The following is a 22,554-nucleotide window of genomic DNA, read 5'->3' on the forward strand; positions in this document are numbered from 1 at the left end:
TCACAATCTTTAATTAGGGGTATAACATGGCATAAAATAATATTATAATCTAACAATTCCCCCTGATGAGCTCGTTAGAATAATGAGCTCACCAACACCCTATAATCCAGTGTCGCCGGGTTCATCTCTTCTCACTCCTGAGGCCCTTTGTCCCCCTGAGGGGCGAACCATATGTGAGATGACCTCTGTGTTTGCGCAGTTCAGATGCAAGAAAAACTATTATTCCAACAATAGCAGGTACAGATGACACTCCCCAGTTCTCCCACAGCTTTATTTTGGTGCTACCTTATACCCTTCCGACGTACTCAGACTAGAACCTCTGTCCAAGGAGCTTTTAGCCTTTATTTTATTGCTGCAGCTACCAGTGTCTTCCAGTTGGGTGATCCTCTGCTCTTCATTCTTCAACCTCAGGGGTTAGACAACCCTTCAGTCGTGGCACAGATCAGGGGATTATTCTGCCCCGATTTCAAACAACGATCTGTGTATCCTCCAGAAAAAGATCAGGAACGCGTCCCCCTTTTTGCCCAAGAGCCTCTCGAACTTCGTTGGTCTGGTGTTCCTGGATTTCCGCCAACCCCTTTATGGTTATTGCTGTTTATGGGATCCATCCTTTTGTGGTGACTAGCTGGAGCCCAAACGCCATGACACTTGGACCCAGTTGATGTCTCGGCAGTCACTGTGTCTGTCTCTGCTGCGGAGGATCCTCGCATATCTGTGACCTCGTCTGGTGTCTGTCCCTTTCTCTGTAAGAGACAGAAAACCAAAACACCTCTCTTCCTAACCCTAATAATCTAATGTTGTTATCTACTGACCTTCTAGTGATTCAGAATTGGTCTAAAACATTCAGAATGTCCCAGGGACTTATTCTAATCATATCCTATGTGTGTGTAAGCGTGTTTGCATTTAGCCCTCTGCACTCAAGGCATTTCCTACACTTTATCAGTCCGGACCATCACGCCGAACGAAGCTTATGACCTTCAAAAGGCCGAGTGCCAACTCATCATAAGCACATTTGCAAGGTGTGTCTGAAACTTATTGAAACCACTCTTTTTAACAAAAGATAAACAAATTAACAAATCTTCTAAACGCTATTCAGTTCATTTCAATGATTGATGCTTACACATGGAAATAATGATTTATGCTTCTCACTGATTCTCTACAAAAGACCGGAAACTTCTCGGGCCGCTATTAGCTTAAGCTTTACCATTCCTAAGTTATTAAAGACACAAATGAAGTTATAAAAATGTTCAAATAATCCTTGTTTGATGTTAAAACTCAACTTCCCCCCCCCCCCTTTTTTTGACACATTCCAATGTGTCAAATCAACGGAGCTAGAACATTCAAAGAAAAGGTTAGGCAGCTACAAGGTTTCCCAGATTGTTAAGTTGATCTGCGTATGATGCTCTGACTCAAGTATATAATCTTAAATGAATGTCATTTAATTAACTGCCACTATTTAAAACTTAGCTTAAAGACATAATTGAATAAAAATCACAAAGAATAACATGATATCAATGTTATGTAAGCGCGTGCGGCCCTCTATGCTCGAAGTCACTCCACACCATAGATCAGCCAAACATCGCGTTGACTGTAGCTTTTAACCCTTATTAACTTGAGCACAACTCTATAATGAGCAACAAACTGCAATATGTCTGAAAATGATCATGGTTACACCTGCAATAGAAGATCGTATGATTATCCTGACACCTGTAAATAGAAAATTAACCTGCGGTTATAACAATCACTGGAACACAAATGTTAGTACAATGTCAAAAACTTCAATAAATGTTTAATGCAATGCTAGTTATATGATTCTGATGCAATAATAAAGCTGATGCCAAAATAAGAGTAAAACACCCCCTTTTATCCCGTTTCACTTGACACATAAACGTTTATAAATGCCTCTTTTAAATCTTATTTCCCCCTGATCTCCCCTCACTGACCACAGCAGGGGAAACTCCGCTATGAGTCAACCATGAATGCAGCTCACCTGATTCATCACTGAGCTCCACCGTCACTGGCGTCTGACAGGGTGGCGCTGCATACTCTTCCTTTAATGTCACTATTTTCAACCTGTTGATTAGAGTGCTTAAACCTGAAGTCGACTACGTCCACAACAAGTCAATACAGCTGTAAATGTGGCCAATTATCAATCTATTACCAATCAATAACAACAGATAAATTTTATTTTATGCATGCTTTCAGTCAACCACTCACCCAGAGGATCTCCAATCCCAGAAAATTCCTTCTCCTCAGTCAATGAGTCTGTCCTCCTTCCATGGCCTGGTAACTGGTCCATCCAGAGCCATATGATCTCAAAATATACATACAACAAGCCAAACCACACCTTGGTCACACCAACCCTTTTCCGCCCTGAAGATGTTCAACGCCATCTTAGTCTGGACTGTCAAAGGTGACTTTAACGCTGGCTGTTCCGACAATCCATTTTATAACATTTCCTGGTCAGATTCGCCAATCTCTGCACCAGGGTTTTAAACGTTTTGCCATCTTCATTAGTTTTTATTTTTATTTAGCTTCGACTCCAGATTTTCAATTTTTACCAGTTGTAATCAGTTTTTACCAATCAGTCGCTAGTTTAGTCTAGTTTTTATTTTCTGAACATCCTTAATTTCAGTTTAGTTTTGATTAGTTTCAGTTATAGTTTTAGTTGTGTTTTGCAAAAATTAAGTGTAACCAAATCCCAGTTCCATCATATCAATCATGCTCTTCCGCTTATCCTTGGGTATTGAGACTATTAACTCTTGCAGCACCGGGTGTTCCTAATTTTGGTTCAAGTGAATTGATAAACTTTTTGAAGGCGATTGACTCACACAATTATTTAGATGTCCCAGTCCTGTTGTCTCGGGACGCATCACGCTGCCTTATCTGGGGTTAGCTGTTTTCTGGGGATGCTGGTTAAGTGGGGGAGCTCTTCAAGGAGGGGGGGGGGGGGGGTGTGCTCCCCCTGATGAGCTCTTCAAGGTAAGCTAGGTTAACCTTCTTGTGTGAGCTTTTCAAGTGCACTTCAAGGTTTGTGGGATTTTTAGTTTTATAAATGTCCCTCATAACCCCCTGATGACCCAGTAATTCATTTTTGCACACTGTAGTACACATTTAGTTTTTTTCTTGTAGCTCTCATACTCTACTTGCCACTCCTCTAAGTCCTGATGTTTCTTAGAGAGGACAACAGTACCTTTAAAATTATATCACATGTGTGGGGGTGTGGCCTTGCCAATTGTTTTCCCACCTTTTCAAAATGGCTGGCATGCCCACCAGCACATTTTAAGGAAGAAAGAAAGGTAAGCTTGATATTTACATTTAAAATGTTTTGTTAAACTCAGATTTTTATTAATTTTCAAAAAATAAACATCTAGTAAATAATTTGAGGGGTCTTTAAGAATTAGGCTTATTTAGTTTCACAGAGAACATGACTAATTTATTAATGTGTACTCTAGTGCACGTCGGGACTTTGTACTTATATTTATTTCACTTTTTCCTAGTAGACAACTCTTTGACAAAGGCAGAGAGAATTCTTAACAGAATAATTGAGCGAGATTCAAACAGAGATTTTTCAGAAGATGAGAGTCATGTGAGCCAGATAGGAGAGGGTGAGAACCCAGGAGGAGCCACACAAAGATTATCGAGATGCAGTGGCAGATGTGATAGAGAAAAACACAGGGCCACCTGAAATCTGTCGTCTTATCTGGTCCAAAACCAACATGTAGGAGAATCTGGAATTTTTGCTTTGAGTTAAAAATAAAATATGGGTAAAATGCAGGAATGATTTCCAGTATAGTAAAAAATAAGAGTCGCATTTATAGCTGAATCCATGACACCTGATTGTTTCTACACGATCACGTCTTTGCTGAAAGTTATCAATGATCTCAATGTGCAAAAAGAACTCCCAGTATCTGGAGTTCAAGCTCCTCTTGGCTGAGAAACCAGGGACAAACATGTGAACAAGACCTGAATAATACCAGTAATGAAGAGTTCTCTCCAAAAATCAAGAAAAGGAGGCCCCAATCAGATGAGAGTGTAGCAAAATATGGTTCCCTCCACTTGCCTGAGATGGTTAACAGTCCAAGGCATTTCAGTTGTAGAATGGTTGGGTGCAACAGTAAAACATATGTGAGATGTGGGAAGTGCCAAATGTTCCTTTGTGTCTCCAAATAAAAAAATCACAATACTTCCTCAGATATCATAAATGAATTGATTTTTGTGAAATAGAAAGCCCAGTGCAATCACTTGTTCCTGAACCAATGGCTTACAGCTAGTGAAGTGTCAGTGACTTTTAAGTTGGTCCCTGATCTACATTTTTATTATTATATTGTTATATAAATAAGTTTTAATATCCTGCTTACAACAAATTCAGTGGAGCTTTTAATTTTCTTAAATAGCTCTTGAATTTTGTTAGTTTCACATTCGTGATCAATGAACTCCCCTTGTGCAATGTAGTGCACATGTTGTAAAATTTAAATAAAATTAGTTAAAAACAATTTTGTTTTTGTAATGTGTTTTTTTTACCGTCCCAACACTTGATTTATCTGAAAAAGAAAAAAAGAAAAAGAAAAAAAGGAAAATGCTTTTCCTTTTTTTCTTTTTTCTTCCTCCCTGGGTCTCAGGAGGACATTGTGTCTATCTTACTTTTAAATTGCTGACTATTTCAAGAAAGCACCCAAAAGACGGGGACCAGTGTTTATCATTACATATCTCCATTTTGAGTGTGGCAAGTCTATCATTCCCCTGTTATTCATAGACCTCAGTGGAGGTTTTTGTTTTTTTGTTTTTTTTACCTCTATAAAAGTTAATTGACTCTTTACAGTGACCTGCTATGGTTAATAATAACCTGCTCCGTCATGAGTGGAATCAAACCTTTTCTTCACTTTAGCATTTAACATTCCCAACCATATAATATGATACATTAATCGAACTACAGCTACTAAAAACACAATTTTCTTAATGCAAACATCAGTAACTCAAAATTAGCAACCAAAGGGTTCAGTCTGCAGTTCACACTCATGTGAAGCTACAGCCTCCCCCCTTAGTCTCTATCATCCTTCTGTTCTTGCAAAAACAAAACAAAGCAAGACAAAACATCCACCCTTCTTTTACAGGCTGGGTGAATTGTTGTGGACATTCACTAATCCTAAAGTCGGTACCGTTTTTGTCTCAATATCAAGTCAGTTAAACTTTTAGTCGTCAGTCCGTCACAGTCCAGTCACATGCATACATCCACACACATTCATACCAGATATTGCTGATAATGGAGTCTCACGCGCAACCTATTCGAGCCTCCATCACCAGCAAGATGACGTCATCATTTTGAAGGAAACAGTTCCTTGTTTTTGGACTGGATTGACTCGCTGCAATCCTTTTAGGCTCGGGACTTCTCATTCGATCAGTGTCCCATATAAGTGAATTTCTCCCAAGCTCATTATAATCATGGAGAAAAATACTTTGCGACTGTTTTCAGTAAGAATATTTTATAGCGCTTTAAAGTTCAATCTCTCAGGCCTGGATTAAAGAGCTGATTTGTTAAATCAGGAACTCACAAAATACCAAAATATCACCACCGGTGGATCATACAGTGGGGCAAAAAAGTATTTAGTCAGCCACCGATTGTGCAAGTTCCCCCACTTAAAATGATGACAGAGGTCAGTAATTTGCACCAGAGGTACACTTCAACTGTGAGAGACAGAATGTGAAAAAAAAAATCCATGAATTCACATGGTAGGATTTGTAAAGAATTTATTCGTAAATCAGGGTGGAAAATAAGTATTTGGTCAATAACAAAAATACAACTCAATACTCACCAAATACCAAACAGGTAAGGTGTAATTGAGCCATAGTGCTTGGTCTCTTTGTCCGATGTAAATCAATTGCAGTTAGAGGCTACATTAATTTTCTTTCTGTAAGCACTTATTGAAATTATCTGAGCACATTACAAGTACATATTTGCTTACTCTGTATGCTCAAATGTGACCCGTTATGGCCACTAGAAAAAAAGAGGAGGCCCGAAAAACAGGTGGGGGTCCTCCACCACCACCACTCACAGAGCCTGGCCACTTGGCTTCCACATTTGTGATAATGTTGGCAGCATCACATATGATCTTCACAGTGCAGAGAACACAAATTAGCATCCATTACTATAATGAAATAATTTGTTAGTTTGAAATGCTACAGGGAACTATGTACCTGTACATTAATGCTGTGGAAAGACTTCCTGTTCACATAGTCTCCTTCATTTACTGAAGGAGCAATGATTGGAATGTGAGTGCCATCTATACAGCCAATCACGCCTGGGAACCGTGAAAATAAATGTAAAATTTAAGTAGTAGTTCAAGTATCACCACATCATGAATTAAATTTTGTTCATCCTGCTACCTGCAATTTTGTGGCATCCCTCTTTGATAAATCTTGCGGGTCTATGACCGGGGAACACCACAGACGAGTACAGGAGACGTTTCAGTGCAACTGTAACATTCCTGACTGCCCGACAGATGGTAGCCTTGGAAACGTGCTCAGCGTCACCAATATTATACAGAAAGCTCCCGTTTGCAAAAAACCGAAGTGCAATACAAATAATATGTACAGAACTGAGAGAATGTCCACGATGTGTCACATGAGCAATATTAGGCCTGAGGATGTTATTCAAATAACTTATAGATTGTGCTGAAAAACGGTAACGTTCACACAGGAAATCATCAGGAAATGATAAAATGTCCAAACGCGCTCTAATCACTCTCTCCCGGCGGAGAGCTCTGCGGAGAATTTGGGCTTCAACATCTACTGGCTCTTCAAGGAAGGAGCACGCCATGTCTGACACTTCCTACAGTCAGGTTTCCGACACAGAGGCGGAGAACGTCAGGGTTAGTTGAAGTAAACCTGCTAGGGAGCAGGTTAGCTTCACGGAGTGTGTCGTCATAGTAACTCACTCAGGATTAATCTAAACTCGCTTTGTGAAACCGAAAACCCAGAGTTTTCGTTAACTCAGGGTATACTTACTCAGAGTTTGCACTAAACCGGCTTCCTGAAATAGGGCCCAGATCTAAATCCAATCAAGAATCTGTGGCAAAATCTGAAAACTGCTGTTCACAAACGCTGCCCATCTAATCTGACTGAGCTGGAGCTGTTTTGTGAAGAAGAATGGGCAAAGATTTCAGTCTGTAGATGTGCAAAGCTGGTAGAGACATAAGGCAAACCGGATTATAAGGAGCACTGTCGATTTCCAGAAAAATCAAAGGACTGATTTTTAGAGTGCCTTATTTTCCGAAAAGCACAGTAATAACATAATAACAACGGCCCGCTAGCATGCTCTTGGTTGCTGAGGGCTATGCTGTGGCTGAGCTGCAAGATTAACTCTGCAAAACCAACTTTCATCAAGTAACAGGGCTCTAGAGTGCAACCAATTTGGTCTCAAATGCGAATCCGTGTAAATGAGAGCAGGTACACTGATTCCACACAAAGACGTAAACACAGAACGGACCGACGCATCAGAATCAACTTTGTCTTTCTCGGCTTTCTCACCCGACGGCTCGTAGACGGACACGCTGTCGGAGCTTAGCGATCCTGATGCGTCCGGTCCGCGCTGCGATTACGTCTTCTTGCGCTGATTCTGAGCTGCAGGTTTTGTCTCTCCAACCAAAATTCACAGAGCCAGCAGCAAAAGAAGCAGCAAACTGCGCTTCACATTTGATCAATGTCATTAATTTTGCTGTTTTGCTTCCACGACTATTAAAATCACACTCCATGCACAGCTAGCTCTCTCTCTATCTGTCTCTGTACTTCAAGAACAGTTTCCCGTCTCCAATCTCTGTTTTCTGTATTATTCATGCGCTTATTACCCACCAGTCTACCGTTGTTTTTTCCCTGCTAATATTAGCATCACACGGCACAGCTTCTGTATCACGTGGTATAAGGCTCCGCCCTTGTCATTTGTTGAGCAGGAAGAGTGAGCACTTGGTTTCATGCAGAGTACGTCCCGGATCAAAATGCGGTACAATCGTCGTCGTCTTTTTCTTTTTCTTTCTTTTAAATCGTCATTTGGAAATGAGATCGCAAATAAGTTTGAATCGAGATCGCGATTTTCTAACGATTAATCGTGCAGCCCTAATCCTATTAGTCGACTAATCGCAAAAATAATCGTGACTAGTCGACTATCAAAATAATCGTTTGTGGCAGCCCTAATGCACACAGGGAAAAGTTAGAGAGGAAAAGAGAGAGCAGGAAATTACTCTTACTCTTAGGACGTATATGGCCCAACAGGCCTCGCGATACAGATGAGCTACATCCTCCTGGAAAGCAGCTGCCAATACAGTCTCCCCCATCTGCTGGAAGGCAGATGCTTCAAAACAGAGTGAGAAGTAAAGAGAGAGGGAAGGAACTCAAACAAATTAACACTATATTTTATCTTTAATAATCATATATATTGCTTTACCAAAACAGCTTGTTTTTGTGTTTTTTAAACTACCATCTCTCTTAAACCAACTTGAATTGAACAGTGAGCACAGCCACTAAGTTCTATGTAACAAAAATACAGGGATGGGAGGGAGGGAGACGGTACCTGCACTGACGTTTAAAAAGAAAGAATAGGAGGAGGAGGGGTGGAGGTGGTGGAGCTCTCCGACAGGGGGAAAACTGAGATTTCAGTAAAGCTCAGTCCAAAGCACTTTCCTAATGATTTCCCTGTAACATTAGTCCTCGAGGTCCCCGTCACAGCAGACTACTGTGAGCGCCACCAGACAGTTAATGAGACAAAAACGAGACGCTCTTACAGCCAGGAGGATGCTTCCAGATGACGCTTGATTAATTTGATTGATTATCTGTGAATAAGTCTTGAGCCTCTCCTCAGTTCTTTATATTTTGCCTGTACTGAGCCAGATGTTCTTCTTCTTCCTTTCTTTAGACTTTCTGAAGGTCATTTAAAGTTTTTCTTTGGACATTAACTGCTTTTTCACCCATTTTCAGTCCAGTCTTTGTACCTGATCGCTTTCAGAGCGATATTTTTGTTTTTTGGGGGGGTTAAACCACTTAACCTAACTCAAGGGGACAAACCCGAGTTGTCAAATACAATACAAAACACACAACTTAGCAAAGAACCAATTTTAAATTTTATCTTTAGGGACTTTGTTACTAGCAACCTGTCACAGAAACACACTATTTAATTTCTTTGGATTGGGAAAGTAGAAGACAGAAAAAAAGGGGACAAGCTGAAAAATCTATCTACAGTGGAGGAACAGTACCTGAAAGTCATGTCAAAAAAATATTCAGCAAACACCTGACACAGGACCTGAAAGATGCACTTGGTCCTTCAGTTGATCCATCTAGTGTTCACCAAAGCCTCATCTCATGGTGTCAGTGAAGGGTGGCTGTCAAGAAGCCATTATTAAGGAAGGGAACAGGGAGAAAAGGCTGAGGGATGCCAAATTACACAAGAACTGGACTGAAAATCAGTAGCAGCAGGTCTGATGGAGTGATGAACCAAAATTTGACAGTTCTGGTTCAAATTGTGGTAATATGTCTACAACCACCTGTAAACTACTGTACAGCTCTGCCATAGTTTGGGTCTGCATTTCAGCCAGGGTGTTGGGGATTTGGTCAAAATTGATGGAATTATGAAAAGTACCACCAGACTTTGATGCACCATGCAATACCATCTGGAAAGCGTCTGATCGGCAGCAGCTTACTAAACACATCGAAACACCATCATTCATGGACTGACCTGAGCCGTGTGGGATCATCTCGGCAGAGAATGGAACAAAACGGCAGCTGATATCGAAAGAAGAGCTCTGAATGTCCTTAAAGAAGCTCGGAGAACTATTCCTGAAGACTACTTAAAGGAATTCCAAAGAAATGTGCCTAAGAGAGTTCAGGGCGTGCTGAAGATAAAGATGCTCAAGCTCATTACCTCATTATATCAACTCTGTTTTTGCCTTTTATATTGTATTTTCATGTAAACTTTTCAAATTTAAACTGTTGCACCCGTTTCCCATTACCCAGCAAGTTATATCTTAGAATTAAGGTGTGGCTCAAACTTTTGCACAGTCCTACATTTCCCATCTATAAAATGATTTGACACCTGATAAACCTTTAAAAGCACTGACCTGCCTCTCCAACTCTCTGTTTTAAACAACACACACTTACCAGCAGTTGTGTTGCGTTTTCGTCAGGTTAGTGGCTCAGACCTAAAACAGCCCAACATTATCTCTAATTCAGGTCTGGACCCAAGCTGACCCATTAAAGTACGTGGTACTCCTTTTATTTGTACTTGTGTACTCAGGCATAAATTAGACTTTTCAGGTACAAACTAAATAACACAAAGAGGAGCTTATGAATAAGAATGAAACTGAGAGGCCCACTGCAAGAAGATACACACCCAAGTGCTGAGATTGTAAAGATGAAAAGTGAGCAGAGGAAAACGAGCGTTTCAGGACAACCAGGCGGTTTCCTCTTCTTCCCATCTGGCAGCCTCACAGCGGGGAGTTATGAGGTAGCCCCAACCTACCTCACATCTCCCCGCTGTGCAAGAACGAGCTCAGCAACACAAGCATCCTTTCTCTTTCGCGAGTGCATACGTGCACATCTACAGTGCTGCATGCCAATGAACCCATTTTCTTGGAGCACCTACACAAGCTGCAATCTACAGATCGTGTTTCACAGCGCTACAGCGAGAGGCAAACACCTCCCTCTGTTTGTGCTTCATTCTCAGTGTTGGGACTAACGCGTTACAGTAACTACGTTATTATTGTGGTAACGAGCACGGTAACTAGTTATTATGCCAAAATCAGGAACGCGTTAGTCGTTACTGAGATTTAGATAGGGTCGTTACTCGTTACTTCGTGTGGTGGCTATCGCGGAGTTTCCACAGATTCAGTAACATTAGCAAGTGGTGGAGGCCAGCAGGTGGATGAAGGAAAAGGGACGCAGAAGGAAAAGAGACCCGAGGCGGCCGCCGGTCCAAGTGTGACCTGAACTTCAGGTAAGAAGTTATGACCTGCAGTCTCTCTGGGTCAGATATGAACCAAGTTTAGGTGGAGTTTATTTTCGTTATTCTGACTTTTTCCGTACTGCGTGCTAGCTAGCATGACGGAGTTTCTATACAGCTGGGTGGTGCTATGAAGTTAATGATGTTGAACTTTATTTTGTTCATAAGTTATTAGAGTTGCCAACCGTCCCGTCTGGTATTCAGAGAAAATATTACGCGTTTCTTATTGAGGTGAAAAGGAACAGTTTGTCCCGGACTTCAGCTACAATGAAAAAGGCACAAAGCTGGATTTATTCTGTGTCTTTACGCTGTCATTCTCCCCCCTCTCTCTCCCGTTTCTACTTCAATCATGAAAACTGATCAATGATCAGCTGATCGGCTCTCTTGTTTGTTTATCGCTCACTTTGCGCCGAAAGAGGAAACCAGCGGATGTCGCGCTAAACAACAGCAGCACGTTTAAGCTTGATCAGCTGTTGTTAGAATTTATTTAATATTAATTTCTAGTATCAGCTGATGTTTGCTGGAGCCACAGCTGTAAAGCTGCTGGTCATGATATGGTTTGGTTATCTGGTGAGAGGGAAACATGAAGATGAAACCAGGAGACGTCCTTACTGGATCATCAGAGCTGAACAGGTGATGGAGAAACAGGTTTACCTTTTAGGTGACATGAATGAGTTGAAGGGAAGTTATGAACTGTTTCTGAGAGACAAATAACCCCAGGATCCTTTTTTAGGTAGCTGACAGCTGGTAACTGTGCAGGTGCGGATCTAGCAAAGTGTTGCCAGGGGGGCATGTAGGGCATTAACAGGGAGAGGTGGGCACAAGGAAATACTTTTCTTTCTTATTCTCATTTAAAATGTCTAGCTTTTAAAAAATAATTATCTGAATCTTACAACAAACGATTGATAGATTGATGCATATATACCATCAAAACAGTGTACATCACTGTCACAACAGCGTTTGTTTTCATTCAAAGGCTTTATGTTTTTCCTATAATGGTGGGCCGGTCTCTAGTTAAAATACCCGGGCCAATTTTTTGTCCCAGTCCAGCCCTGTAAGCAGCTCATCTGCAGTCTGGTGTTACCTACATCTTCCTATTCAGAAGGCAGAATTTCTGAGTTCTGAGTACAATCAAAGCACCACGACTGCAGTTTTTGTGTTGATGTAAAAGGCGCACATGACGCTGTGACGTAGGCTAGAATCATGGCAGCAGTCAACGACGGTCCAGACGTGGGATTTCTCTCGTGGAAATGTGCACATTATCTTTTCCTTTCTATTGGTAGGTGGCACAGTGCACTGTGGCAAGTAAGCAAGCTAGAAGACTGGCAAAGTTATGGAAGAAACACATTAACAAGAGAATTCTGAGTAAAACCAAAGTTACTTTCCCTAGTAACTAGTTACTTTGAAAGTAACGAGTAACTTGAAGTAACTGAGTTACTTTTGAGAGAAGTAACTAGTAATGTAACTAAGTTACTATTTTAAAGTAACTTACTCAACACTGTTCATTCTAGCTTCGCCCTTCTCTTCCCAACCACACACACCAACACCTTCCTCTTGTGAATTTTATTTTAATCCTTAACATAAAGACAGCTATAAATTAGGATAATCAAACTTGATTTATTACCTCCTGCACCCCCCCACTGTGTGTTCAACAGGAAGCGAAAGACTGGTGCTGTTAAAGTGTTCAAAAAACAGCAGGAGCTCGGTGTGAGGCCACAGTGGGCCAAAAAACACAAGATGACCTCCAGCAAGGACAAAATGTATCTGGACGTCTCTGTGAGCATCTGTCTCACTGTGTAAGTGTAGCACAGTGTCTGTGTGTGCATGGCTGGGCAAGAGAGACAGCACAACTGAAAGCCAGCACTCAGACGAGGACCCGGTGCATCGTCTGTCTCATCTCAGCCAGTTTACTTACAAACTCTTTAAGTTTGAATTTTAAAGCCGACAATGTGCACAGGGCAGTGATATTTAAAATGAAGGTAAACTATTCCAATCTCTGCAGCCCCAATTGTGTATCTCACACACACAGTCCTGAATTCATTACTGAAGTCTCATCCAGACGTTCAATGTGTACACAAAGGAATTCTTCTGCAGGAGGAGAAAGAAAATGGCCCACAAGTTAATCCAAAATGACGCTTTTATCAACAATGGCCACCAGCGGTGATTTTGGCACCTGTGACAAGGTTGAAAAGAACTGTGGGTAATTTGGTCTCACAAAATGCAGCGCGCACACACACACACACACACACTAAGTTCTCCTCCTGTTGTTTGTTCTCACTTCTTTAGTTGAAGAATGCAGTTAATAACACCGTTAACACAGACTGACCTGGCAAAACACGAAAAAATAAGGGGGTGGTTCAAGACTTTTGCTCGGTACTGTATGAGAAATGGAAATGTGCACTTCACAATGTATCGCTGCACTTCAGCAGTACTGTGAAGATTAAATGCTTTTTCCTTCCCGATGCATGTGAAAGGTTAAGACTTACATCTCCAAATGTACTGGAACTGATTTGAACCAGAGGACTCAGCCACACTGTTACTATGTACTGCATAAACACGTTTACCGATGAAGGTAAATCAGACGCTGTCCTGACTGTGTGGCTAAATTTTGTGCTGAAAGCATCAAATCAATTGAATATGATTAACTTGCTATGAGAGGTTTTTACTCCAAGTGTGACTTTTTCTGGCTTCATACACCTTTCAGGGTCAAATTCAAGCACTTTGTGAGCACGTTTAATGTCCATTTTCAACATTTTCCAGCACATTACCATAAAAAGGATGCATATTTCACTTCGCATCACCTGAATAAGACCACGTGAAAGGCCAAATTAATAATAAGTCTTCTCATCAGATATTGATACTTCTTTCTTATGTGACACAAAAAACAGGAGGAGACAGATCTTTGCTTGTGTTGTTTTTTAAGTTCATTCATTCAAAACTAACTGTAAGACGCTTAACTACATTGCAGTCTGTGTTATTGTTGTAGACCTAATTATCACCTTTAAAGTGTTTGTGCTAATAACATCATGTAGAGTAAGACAGGCATAGAGAACAGCACTGACTGGGAGAGGCTTTGAACAGATGACATACTCAGATCAATTCAACACTTTAGACTTTAAAAATGCACAAGCGTCTTTCAAAAACCCATTTATTTAATCTATCATCATTGATATTATTATGTACAGTTATAATGTACTGTTCATCTCCCTTAAATAAACAGGCAGCCTTAAAGTGTGAAATAGTCACTTGTCTACTGTCTCAGTGGCTGATAGTGCCCCACAGGCCTCAATGTCAGCTTGAAGCCATTATGTTTCAATTGTTTAATGAGAAACAGATTTTGAATGAAAGCGAGGAAACTTCGGTAGCACAAAAAAGTGCCTATTCTTTGTTCCCATATGGTTCAGTCATATTACCGTCATTTCCCCCTAAGCTGTTCCCAAAGACACCAGGTTAATACTTGAAAAGGCTGCAGCGATACACAAAAATATCATCAATATTCTGTTTACTTGGTGACAACGTCGCTTTTAGCCTTCAATCAGAAAGCCTGACGTTGGCTAGTTAAGCATCGGGCTAACGTTTAACGCTTTCACTTGAGGGAAGTAACTCGTATTACTGCTACTGCTGTGTAATCTTGGTTCAATTCACAGCATATTCTACAAGTTACCCTGCAATAACTAACTGTTAGAATAGCGCCACCGTATTGTATCGCACTGAGTGCACTTCAATCCTTTATCCCGCGAGTTTGCTAGCTAGCAAAATAATAATACCAATTTGAAACAAATAACATGTGTAACGTACACACTCGAGAAAATTATTTACTAGTACTTACGCAAACTCCCCCGTTGTGAAAACGTACAAATCCTTCTTGTATTTTTCGTTTTCCAGCAAACACTCATTAAAACGGCCTCCAGGCACATTAGCGCACTCACCCCCGACTGATCAGGGAGGGGGTGAGGGGTCACACACTGAAACAGACTAACGTGCAGAGGTACAGCCCAGGCAGAGAAATGTTGCTTTTAGACTTTGCGACTCGTTTTATTTCTCTATCTGATAAGAAAACTATTCAATCAGATAGTTATTTGTGGTGAATGAAATACGGTTACAGTTTCAAGAAGTTTTAAGCACCAAATCCGAAATCCAAGCACTGCAATATTAAAATCCAATTCAATTTCTTGTTTGCTCCGAAATCTACGACATGACTATATACAGAAAAGCTTGACATGGTATGCAAAAAAAACCCCCGAAGACAATACAAATACAAATACATGAACAAGAAAGGTTTTAACTGTCAGTTATGTCATTTTAAAATTTTCCAAAACTAAGATTTTCTTTGATTGACTGATATTAAATTGATTAGGGTCAAGTTTAGTGTGAACAATATTACACAAACAAGCACGTGTGTGCGCATGCGCACATATGAGAATCCCTTCGATCGCTTCTCATATGTGCGCATGCGCACATATTAGAATCCCTTCGATCGCTTCTCATATGTGCGCATGCGCACATATTAGAATCGCTTCGATCGCTTGTGACGCGGTAACTTTGCTTTGATCCTTTCTGACGTCATAACTTTGCTTTGATCCCAAAACCCATAAATAGGAGCGCTCACCTGTTACTTTATGCTTAACGGACGTTGACCTGCAGCAACTGAAACCCTTTCGAGAAGTTTTGAGAGCAATTTACGAGAGAAACCAACACAAGTTCAGTTTTGTTTCTCACCAATCCACAGCGCAAACAGACACATTACACCATGTCAGCCAACCCATCCTTCGGCTCAGATGAGCTTGGAATATCTAAAGGGACCATTTTAGGAGATCACCACATGGTGGAGGCTTTCCTTGGAGAAGGAAGCTTTGGTGTTGTAACGAAATGTCGCGATACAAAAAACAACAAAACGGTTGCTATTAAAGTCAACAAGAGCGACCCTGAAATTCTGCTCCAGGCAAAACTGGAAATTTTCATCCTGGAGCAGCTACGACGCTTGGATCCAGACAGGTGCAACATTGTCGAATGGAACGGCTATTTCCTCGATGGAGAGCGCATTTGCTTGAATTTCGAACTCCTCGACCAAAGCCTGTCAGACTACATAGGGGACCGGAATAACCAAGGTCTCCCAATGAGAGAAATCAGGCCAATTTTGCATCAGCTCGCAAATGCTCTATTCCACCTGGGTTCTGTGGGAATAGTGCATGCTGACCTCAAACCTGTCAACATCATGGTTGTGAACCGCAGTGAGTCTCAAGTCAGAGTCAAACTTATAGACTTTGGCATCGCATGTAACACCTCTGCAGTGATTCCTGGTGACTGTGTGGGGACAATTGGTTATTGTGCACCTGAGATTATGCTTGGCACTCCATATGATGAAGCAATTGACATGTGGTCTCTGGGGCTGGTAGCTGTGGAGCTTGCTACAGGGGTGCCTCTCTATCCTGGGGAAGACGATTATGATGTTTTGAAATTCATAATTGAAACTCAGGGTCAGCTACCAGATCATCTTCTAGAGTCTGGCTTGTAGTCTCCTGGAACACAAAGGCCAAAAAAATCATTAATACTGTAAATGTAAAGAAAGCAGGTGTGACATCTAAGACTACAGAAACTGCAGCTGCAGACCTTTTTGGCCAGAGCGGCGATAACGACGCCCAGGTTGGACAGTGAGCTGTTGATGGCGGTCATCTCTTTGGAACGGTCACCCTGAGACTGGCTCTTCACCATTCGCTCACTGCCAGCCAAGTCCACCAGGCACAGAGTGGCTACACACACAGAGAAAACCAACTCTTATAGGAAGCAGTGATCCGTTTTTCCTTCCATTAAAGGTAGTTTTAATACTTTACAAAACACTTCTTTTAGCGCTCGGGGGCTCAAACATTAACGTTGAGTCATCAGAGCAGATTTTGCACTGGTTACAGTAACAATAACTAACCAGACTAAATATTATAGATCCAAAAAGAAGAAGCCACATTCCTGATGCTGGTACTTCCAGTGTGATACATTTGCACTTGACATCCCTGCCGGCATTAACTCCCTCAATATCCAGCTGGAAGACTGAGTGGGAGCGAGACGAGCGGTCATTCTGGGCTGTCTGGGCAGTGGAGCGATTCTGATTGGCCAAAGCAATCAGACGGAGAACCTGAGAGGACGAGGGAACATTTTAAAACATAGAGCATCGATAAAGTTTGATGTATTTTCAAAGTTTGGTAACAATTTGTCAACAGATTTGAAATTAATTTGTTCTGAGCTACAGATGTCTGTCTGCTGTACCTGATCCTCATTGGAGACCCGCTCATAGGTGAGATTAGTGATTGTCAATTCGTTGCTGGCTGTCTTGCGGATCTCATGCTCAGGTCTCTTGCTGGACTTGCCGGTGAACACAAGGTCCCTCAGGGTCTCATTGTAAATTTCGACGAAGCTCGCTGTGAACGTGAACTGTGAAGTGAGTGGGGGTTAATGCCCCACACTCTTTTCTGTCACTGCTTTGAATGCACAGACTGGTCTTAATGTTGATCTTTGTAATCTTCAGTGTTACGACCCGGCTCAAAAGCCGCAACATAAAAACAGATGAATAGCAGAGTGTGGGTGAGAAGAGGTTTCAACCTAAAATGGAAAACCAGGTTGGCTAAAATGGCTGGTGCCACCAAGGCAAAGACTAGTGCACTGCCGGGAAGCTTGCCTCAGGTATGCTTTTATCCACACCTGACTAGGTGTGGCCAATTAGCACCAGCTGAAAACACTGAGACGATTAGAAGCTGCAGAGGGACGTAACATTCAGTATTGATATTTGTAAATGTAAACTATGAGGATTTATTTATTTTTAATTCTTTTCTTTTTTTTTTCTTTTTTTTCCCTCTTTTTTTCTTTTTCCAAATAAATGTCCCGATTGAGTAATGAAACTAACCCAAAGGAGAATTCTAACAATATTAGACAGGCCATTCAATATGCTTTATCGTGGACAACTCGTGGCTAAAAACCCACACACACACACACACACACACACAAACCTCTAATCAAACATGAAAACGGATAATCCAGCTGAAGCTTCAGACAGCCGTCAGACAGTGAAACACTGCCATCTGCTGGACTCGAATAACAAAGACGCTGCTTTGACGGGTGAGGGAGTTTCAACAAGTCTGCAACGACTCAAGCATCAAACTACAGAACTATTCTAGCGGACATGGTGCTCTAATGACTGCTTCATTAACGCAGGTCAGAAAGGATCAAACATATCAATAAATCATAAAACACAAAACGTCTCTTATTGCCCAGGGCTCAGGAAGTGAGTGTGTTCCTTATAGCCTATTAAACCTTAGCAGGTTATTTTGATGTGTTACAGATGAAACAGCTATCCAGTAACATTCAGCTACAAAAACGCTTTTTTATAATTACTTTTTTACAGCTTCGCACTTTTACACAAGTTTTATCATCAGTGTCACAATGGCTGCTGCTAAAATTGAGTACAAGATATTTGTTGGCCTGATTAAAAGGTCTTGATGCGTGCTCAATCATCAGGGAAGTAAATCTCCAAAAGTTGATTCTGTTCTTCTGGACGTAGCGTTTTCAGTCAGAGAAACCAGCCGACTGAAGGAACAATGGGCTGGGAGGTCAGTTCCTTAATCATGATTATGCAAATTCTCATGACCATTGATCAACAACCACTGATCAATGGTCCTGAGTACCATTCACAGAGAGTTGGAGAACGGCTGCAATCACAGCATTGTAAGATGGTGACAGATGTACCCTTAGGCCCCCTCCTTGATTCAGAGAGGGTCTTTCCCTTTTCACGTAAATGGCCTGCTTGACTCCGCCCTCAAACCAGCGTTCATTGCAGTTATTGTTGACAATCACATTGTGTCGTGTAACCATCCAGCTCACATATTCAATGTAAATGATTTGTTGAACTGAAGACATGATGAATGTTCCTGCATTAAAACACATCCAGCCTAGTGTTCTCACTCTCCCTAAATGGATCTGTTACATTAGTGATATATGGGAGTTGTGTTTCAGTCTTTTCCACATGAGGACATTTACATTTAGTTTTTGCTTTACTGATGAGTGGCTGGTTAACCTGCAGTGGTTGAAGCATGTGTCGGTCGTCTGGAAGAGTAGGTGTAGAAGACGTCTTTAATGAATGTAATGCTCTGAAGGTGTCAGTGATTACTGTGAATTCATTATAAAAGTGGATTTCAGTGAATAAAGTGAATAAAGACAGGCCCTCATGGTGACGCTCAGGTGTCCATAAAGTGTAACAGGAGAGCTTTGTCATACTTTCAGAGATTTTACATGAGCCAGTCTTTCAAAAATTACATAAATAAATAATTCATTCATTCATCCACAGGAAACACAATGCTCATATCTGAAAGTAAACTCTGATATATATCCCCGACTAGAGTTACTACTAAATAAAGGATCGCCCCAAAATGACTAAATATATAAAGACACTCTCCAGAAGAAGTTAAAGGGATTTTATTTATTGTACAAGCAATATCTTCATAAGAATTACAAATTCTGCAGACATATTACCTTCTTACTGAACCTGAACAACTCACACACAGACGTGTCTGCTGCTTATCTTTGTTCAAACATGATGTTTTATCTTCTCTTCAAAACACATTACTCATCTTTCTGGCATCGTGTTACATGAAAACACCTGCATTCTACCTGTGTCATTGTACCACAAAGACAATGATTGCAACACTGTGCTTGCAAAATAGAAGAAATAAGACGACCAGCAAATACATAAAAGATGGTAAAAGTGATTCCATCTTTGTGTCTCCTCCCATTGTTTCCCCAGTCTGTCTAGTTCCCATATTCCCAGGACACCACTGGACAACAAGTGGGTATTCCAAGACTGAGAGACAGCCAGAGTTGGCAAAAGATCAGACATTCTCCACTTAAGTAGAAGTAAAAATACTATTGTTCCAGTGAAAGTTAAAGTACTGATTCAACTTCATTACTCAGCTAAAGCAAAAAAGTACAGGCTCGAAGCGCTTACAGAGAAAAGCAGACAACAGAATACAACAGAATGCTGATGGCGGCAGTAACACACACTTGGAGGAGAGGCTCCAGCCGTCCATTCCAGCCCTATCCCTAACATTAACTCTAACCATAACTTTAACCTTAACCCTATCAGGTCTTGTTTTACAAAGCGATTCATGATTAGAACAAAAAACACATTTACACATACCGATGATTTGTCACATAGCATCGTTACCTGTTGGGATGAGAACGTGTTGTTTCCAGAGTACCACAAATTGGGGTGTCTGTAGCTCAGGTAGAGCAGGAAACCTACTAATCAGAAAGTTGCTGGTTCAATCCCCGCCTGCTCCAGCCTGCATGCCAAATATCCTTGGGCAAGACGCTAACCCCAAGTTGCTCTCCGATGCATCCATCGGGAGGATGAATGCGTATTAATGTTAGATAGAAAGCACTTACAGAGAAAAAGCATAGAAAAAAGTGAGTGCATGAATGAGGCAAGTTGTAGAGAGTAGAAAGGTTTTATACAAGAACCAGTTCATTTACCGTTATATTTTAGTTTCATTTTCAGTTCTGTACTTTTTACATGTAATATTGATTCATTAGATTGACTACATGTATTAGACCTAACTTGCTGACAGCAAATTTAAACAACCGTAATAATTTATTTTCAGCGTCTGAAATATTTATTTAGTTTGTTTTTTGTTTTCTTTTTGGCTCCTGATATTAGTCAACTACTATTTGTCAATGTTGAACTAATAATAAATCTAAGAAAAGCTATTTGTCACGGTTGGCCAGCGTCAACCGTGGGGATGTGAGGAAGGAGGAGCCAGGCACGGAGCTCTGAATGCAAGCAGTGCGTTTATTTACAGTGAATGGAAAATAACAATAAATCCGCAGTGCGTTCCCGACTCCCGTGAAATGTCCTCTTCCCAGTGCTAGTGTTCCTTGTCTCCGCTCCTCAGTGTCTGAGCACCCCGTGCTCGCTGCCCTCTCATCTCCACGCTTCTCCTGGGGAGATAACAAACAGGCAGCCGTAAGACACATACAATGCGGCAGACTATCCGTACTGACTGGCCGAGAGACTAACGTGAAGTCACGCAATGATCCAGCGTCAGAGAGAGCGCCACCGCATTCTTAAGTAGCTCCTCCGACAAGGCTTGATCAGCTGTGTGATGGTCTTCAAGTGTGGCCAACCACCTGGCAGGGCCACACCCACCAGGCCTGAAGGTGCCTGTAAACAGGTGCTCTCAGAAACTCCGGCATCCACACACACACACAGATATACCTGCAAGCAGGGAGAACGAGGGACAGCACACCAAAAACACACATGTCCATAACTGCTGGGTCGTTTAGACTCCTGAGCTGTGCACGAGGGGTCGAACACCCACTGGAAGGCCGGGCACTGGTTTTCAACCGTAATATAACTGATGTGCTCAGGTAACCTGTAGCGCCATGAAACCACTGTCACACCAGGGCGCATAAGAAATGATGCTTTAAGAGACTGATGGGATCGGGCAGCAGGGAAAACATCCACAAAATGCTACTTTCAGTTTGACTCCCTAAGACTACCTAAACTAAGTAGAGTCATTACATGCTTGTTAAAAGCAAACTCTCATATAGTTTTTAATGTGCTTCTTTCATTACAATGACTAGATAAAGAATGTGGCCCTGTCTCTATTTAACACTGGCTACCCCAAAATGTTTCCAAACCTACAACCGTAACTTTCACTGAGAGATTTTTAGATACGGTTATTGAAGCTGTGGGGTTAATTTTTTAAGTAACATGAGAGAGAGGCAGCAGCATACTGTTAGATTATAATATTATTTTATGCCATGTTATACCCCTAACTAAAGATTGTGAATTATTATGTAGTTTTAGTTTGCATTATTCTCCTGAATTAGAAGAAGCTGATAACTATTGCATTAGTTAAACTGATTTGCATTACATTAGACTGCTGATTTATTGTGGATGAATGATATTGTTTTATGATGCATAATACTGCTGCAGAAAGCCATCGCCTTATTTGTCTGATTAGAAGAGAACAGAGCATGCTGGAGTTTTCTGCCCCAACTCAGCAGGAGCAGATAAACGGGGAGCCAAGGTCGTAGCTTAGACGCCGTGTGAGAGAAAAGCATGTGAATGTTTAGGCTTTTATGATAAGGTGGGAGAACCAGAGGCTATAAGAGTTTGATCAATGCTCCACCATTTTGAGATCTGAGGCTGTCTGCATACGGTGTCCATCTCCCACGCGTGTGATCATTAAAATCATCGTTTGACTTAACCCGGCCGGACCAGTGTTGTTATTGTGGTTTTTTCTCTTGTCTCTTGTCTCCATCCCCATATTTTGAACCATAACAATACACACAGAGCATCAGTGATAGAAAGCTAGGCTAACATAGGGTAGCTACCTGTTCAAGGAGAAACATGTATAGGCCCATCTCAAGTGCCAGTGAACATCTAAATGATTCAGGGAAGACTTTGGAGAAAGTGCTGTGGGGAGATGAAACCAAATTCCAATTATGTGGCTTTAACTGACCTTTTGAAATAGGAGTGTGATGCAAAAAATAGCATCCCCGCAGTCAAGCAGAGAGATGGAAAC

General features: G+C 41.3%; 1 protein-coding gene across 1 annotated transcript in view; it reads right to left on the reverse strand.

Annotated features, from left to right (window-relative positions):
* LOC113015973 (NACHT, LRR and PYD domains-containing protein 12-like) overlaps window positions 1-22,554 on the reverse strand; it is a 748,422-nt gene that overhangs the window by 193,272 nt on the left and 532,596 nt on the right. The gene's annotated exons all lie outside the window — the stretch shown is intronic.

This window comes from Astatotilapia calliptera, chromosome 3 (assembly GCF_964374335.1).
Source record: "Astatotilapia calliptera chromosome 3, fAstCal68.1, whole genome shotgun sequence".
NCBI lineage: Eukaryota > Metazoa > Chordata > Actinopteri > Cichliformes > Cichlidae > Astatotilapia > Astatotilapia calliptera.